The 5,477-nt window shown below is 36.8% G+C and overlaps 1 pseudogene; it reads left to right on the forward strand.

Annotated features, from left to right (window-relative positions):
• Positions 1–3,493: 3,493 nt before the first annotated feature.
• LOC102838081 lies at positions 3,494–3,724 on the forward strand (annotated as a pseudogene).
• The last annotated feature ends 1,753 nt before the right edge of the window (positions 3,725–5,477 follow it).

A 5,477-nucleotide genomic window follows, 5' to 3' on the forward strand; every position in this document is an offset into this window, starting at 1 on the left:
TCTCTTTCCATAGATGTAGTCAGTTTGATTTCTATGTATTCCATCTGGTGAGGTTCATGTGTATAATCATCTCTTATGCTGTCTAAAGAAGGTATTTGAAATGAACAAATCATTGGTTTTCCAGAATTTTATCATGCAGTCTCCAGCATAATTTCTATCACCAAGGCCATATTTTCCAGCTACTGCTTCTTCCTCTTTGTTCCCAACCTTTGCATTCCAATCACCAGTAATGATCAATACATCATAATTGCGTGTTTGATCAATTTCAGATAGAAGAAGTTGGTAGAATTCTTCTGTTTCATCCTCACTGACTTTAGTGGTTGGTGTGTAAATTTGGATAATAGTGATATTAACTGGGCTTCCCTATAGGTCCATGGACATTATCCTATCACAGACAGCATTGTACCTCATGACTGATCTGGATATGTTGTTTTAGACAATATGAGTGCAACACCATTCCTCTTCAGTTTGTCATTCCCAGCATAGTAAACCATGTAGTTGTCAGATTCAAAATGGCCAATACCAGTCCATTTTAGCTCACTAATGCCTAAGATATTGATGTTTATGCATTCCATTAAATTTTTGACAATTTCCAATTTTCCTAGATTCATACTTTGTGCATTCCATGTTTCGATTATTAATGGGTGTTTACAGCTGTTTCTCTTCGTTTTGAGTTGTGCCCCATCAGCAAATGAAGGTCCTGCGGGCTTTTCTCCCGTGGCTTTACTCCAGTTGCATCATCCCTGTCAACTCTACTTTGAGGAGGCAGCTCTTCCCCAGTTGCATTTTGAGTGTCTTCCAACCTTATTTTTCCGCACTGTATCTGACAGTGTTTGTTTTCTTTGCAGTTTCTTTTCAATAGCAGATAAAATATTAATATTACCCCATTGGAATTCAAAAAAACAGTCACTATAATCTTCTGAACTGACTTCTTTGCCTTAAATTTAACTGAACCAACAGACCTTCTTAGAAACCACGATTTTGAATCGTCCTGTTTTTTCAAAGGTCCTAACAAGGCAAGAATACTGATGTTGTGATGTTAGTTAATGTGCTGTACTGCAAGGTCAGTTTTAACTGTAAGGTTGGTGGTTTAAGCTCACCACCTGCTCCTTGGAAACCTTATACATGTTGCTATGAGTCAGAACTGACTCGATGACATTTAACAACAACAACAACAAGACTAAGTACATGGAGAGATAGAGCAGCTGAGGGCTCTAGATTCATGTAAAGAGAAAGGCTGTGTGTTGGCGGCCAGGAGGGAGATTTGTGAAATGTGCCCTTTGGTTGTTTAAATGATTATATATTCCTGAGTGTTTTTGTGTACATCCCCTACCTCTGCAAAAAAATTAAAAAAAACAACAACAGAGGGAATAGAAGCAAACACTGTCGAATGATGGTGCATGGAGATTGTAATCATTGCAATGAAATGATGTGTGTAAACCAATGTTTTCCCATGTAAACTATCACTTAATTCACAATAGAAACTTAAAAAAAAAGTTAAAATGCTACTTCAATAGTTAAAAAAAAAAAAAAAAAAGGCTAAGACAAATGTTTTACTAAGAGAACTTGTCTGCAGACATCCACTGATCACAGATGTGTTTAAACACATTTTGTTTGGAATAAAGCCATGCACCACTCCTGGTGTGGTGCTGTAGGATCAGCACTGTACTGCAAACCACAAGGTCAGCAGCTCAAACCCACCAGCTACTCCTAAGAAACCCTATACAGGTTGCTATGAGTCGATACTGACTCAAGGACACTTAACAACCACCAACAACAAATGTATCAACTAGAATCCTAGTTGCAATACTTTTAACTTAGCCTCATATTTCTAGCAATATATTGTTATAATTTTACTTCAACAGTTAAACATAATTTTGAAAACTCAAGAGCAGAAAGAAAGTCTATTTTAATTACTCATATTATTTCTTACTGTGTTCTTCCATTCTTCCTGATGTTCCAAGGTTTCTTTATAATTGTATTCCTCTTTAGAGAACTTTCTTTTTGAATAGGTTGTTGTTGCTGTTGTTAAGTGCTGTTGAGTCAATTTGGATTCATAGAGGGATCCTGCATAGGATTTCCAAGAAGCAGGTGGTTGTGTTTGAACCACCGACTTTGTGGTTCAAAGTGACCTTGCAGTGTGCCAGTTCCTTCTGACCTCATGGTTCCTGATGAGAAATTTGATGTTTTCCACCTGTATGTAAAGCACTGTTTTTCTCTGGCTGCTTTCAAAATTTTCCTTTGTCTCAGTTTTCAGCTATTTATGTATATGTATGTTTTGGCATGGATTATTTTGAGTTTATATTGCTTGGGATTCACTGAGCTTCTTGAATCTACCTCATAAAATTTCATATGTATTAGTCATTATTTCTTCTATTAGGTGTCAGCCTTGCCTTCCTCCTCTACTTCTAGGGCTTGAATGGTATCTATTCAGATTTTTTGTTAGAACCCTACAGGTCTCTTGCCAATCAATTTGCTATATTTTTTTCTATATTATTTGTATATTTTCTATATTATTTGTATCAGAATGTTAGCGAAACTTAGTCTTTCATATTTTGAACGTATTATCGGGGGCCAGTCCTTAAAGAAGGATATTATACTTGGTAGAGAGTCTGTGAAAAAGAGGAAGATCCCCAGTGAGATGAATTGGCACAGGACAGCAACAATGGGCTCAAGCCTAACAATGATTGTGAGGATGATGCAGGACTGGGTAGGGTTTCATTCTGTGGTATAGAGTCAGGAGTCAGAACCAACTCTACAGCACCTAGCAACAACATGATCCAGTTCAAGTATTTTTTCCTTCTATTCCTTCTATCTAGCTGTTAAGTCCAGTCACTGAAATTTTAATTTTGTTTCTATATTTTCCTTCCAAATTAAAAAAAAAAAAATTCTGAGTCTATTTATTTATTTATTGAGACTTTCATTCAAGCATGTTTGGAATTGTTCATTGATGAATTTTTATCATGGCTATTTTTAAATCTTTACTGTCATCCTTGAGTTGGTGTGCTTTTGATTGAATCCTGGGCATTTTCATTTTATGTTATGGAACTCTGGATCTTACTTAAAGAACATTCACTGACTTTACTCTGTTAGCCAAAGAGGAGCATTTTCTTGTTACTTTCAAGCAGAGGTAGAAGTTGAGGTTCATCACTTGACTTCTTTTTAACCCTGAGGTGGAAGACTTCTCTTTGTTGTTGGTTGGAGGTAAGAGTGCTGGTTTCCAATGTCATCGCCACTGACACCATGATGTAAGTGGCCTCACTAACAACTGGATTATCTTCTAGACCTCTTCTGACATCTCCCCAGCAATGAGATGTAAAGATACTTTGTTACTATTGGGAGGCAAGAGTGTCCTGACTCCCTACGCAGCCACCTCAGACACTCTCGGGTGAGAGGAATGTCTCATGATACTCTGGTAAGGATAAAAGTTCTGGTTTCCGAGTATAGGTGATGGTCCAAGACATCACCGCCAAGCTGGGAACCCGGTTGGCACATGGCTGAGACTGACCCCAAGTGTGTTCAGGATCTCAGTTCTGTAGTCAAGATTCTGCTTCATCAGGCAGAGGACAAGTTCCAGACCATGTCTGACCAGATCATTGGAAGACTTGATGACATGAGCAGTTGCATTGATGACCTAGAGGAAAACATTGCAGACCTCATGGCACAGGCTGGGATGGAAGAGCTGGAAGATGAACACAAGATCCCCGCCACACAGAAGAGCTAAAGATTGGTCATAATTGCCACTGAGATGTGGAATGCTATTTTCACAAGCCAACTGAAGATCACATGACTCTTTGCACCTGAATACTATGTGTAGAAAGATTATATATGATAAAATATGTGTTCTTACTATAAATCATAGTTTTCAGAGTGTTTTCTTCCACAGCCCATTACCACCACCACCACCACCACCACCTTTTGAGTGTCTTCCAACCTTATTTTTCCGCACTGTATCTGACAGTGTTTGTTTTCTTTGCAGTTTCTTTTGAGACAGTTCCAATTAATAGCTAACCTGTATAGGGTTTCTGAGGAGCAGCTGGTAACCTTGAACCACTAAGCTTGCAGTCAAATGGATTTTGCAATCCAGTGCATTAACCCACCTAGGATATTAGATAATGTCTGGCAAGAGGAATATGAAGCAAAAGTCATTAAATGGGACAATTGTGTTTCATTTACTATTTAAGGATATATAATTCATACTGGAAATATATTAAATATCAACATTTTGTACAAAACAACATCGTTGAGGCCTTCAGAGTAAAAACTATTAGAAACATAAAGAAGTTGCCAGAAATACAAATGTAGGGGAGGCATTGAAATGTTGTTTTTATTCCTTGAAAAACTGATGATGTTATTAATAATATCTGACATTTATTGCCTGACACTGTGCTAAGCTCTTTATGTTAATTATCTTATTTAATCCTTACAACAACCATGGAGAAGATGTGATTGCTACCTTCATTTTTAAAATGAGAGATGTGAGATTTAGAGAAGTTAAGAGATAAAATATGGGAGAGTTGGGATTCAAACCCGGGCGGAATACCTCCAGAGCCTCTTCCTATAACAAGTATGTGATTTAACTCCTCTAAATCCAAGGGGCTCAGTTTTATAAAGTGGTTTTATATCTTCTGACTTCTTGAGTCAGATTTAATAAATTATGTTTTTCTAGGAACACACTTTATCTCCCTTTTCAAAATCATTAGGACAGAATTATTCATGATATCCACTTACTACTTTTTATAGGTCTGTATTGTTCATATCTTTATTCTTCCGTGCTTTCTCTTTTATTCTTGGATAATCTCACCATAGGTTTATTAATTATATCTTTTCAAGGAAACCATATTTGTCTTTGTTAATTCTCTCAATTATATCTTTGTTTTCTACTTTATTAATCTTTTCTTACTTTTATTATTTTTTTCTTCTTTACAAACTCTGGGTATCATTTTTATATTTCTTTTTTAGCTTTCCAGGTGGATGCATACCTTACTAAATTTGAATCTTCCCTGTTTTTAAATATCTAGTATTACATATATGATAAGGAGTTCTGGTAGCATAGTGGTTACTAATCGGACTGCTAACCTCAAGGTCGGCAGTACGAAACTACCAGCTGTTCCGCATGATTCAATAATTTGACCAGAGAATCCTTCAGTAACCAAAGTCAAGGCATGAATTTTTTTCTTCAGTTCCCCCAGCTTGAGAAATGCTGAGTTTGTTCTTCTCTTTTGATTTTCTGACTCTAGATCTTTGCACATTTCATTGTAATATTTGACTTTGTCTGACCTTTGAAATTTTCTCTTCAGCTCTTACATCTTCTCATTTCTCCCATTTGCTTTAGCATCTCTATGCTGGAGGGCAAGTTTCAGTGCCTCTTCTGACATCCATTTTCATCTTTTCCTTCTTGTCTTCTTAATGACTTTTTGCTTTCTTCCTATATGATGTTCTTGATGTCATCCCACAACTCTTCTGGTCTTCGATCT

This window comes from Chrysochloris asiatica, unplaced genomic scaffold, assembly GCF_000296735.1.
Source record: "Chrysochloris asiatica unplaced genomic scaffold, ChrAsi1.0 scaffold06104, whole genome shotgun sequence".
Taxonomy (NCBI): domain Eukaryota; kingdom Metazoa; phylum Chordata; class Mammalia; order Afrosoricida; family Chrysochloridae; genus Chrysochloris; species Chrysochloris asiatica.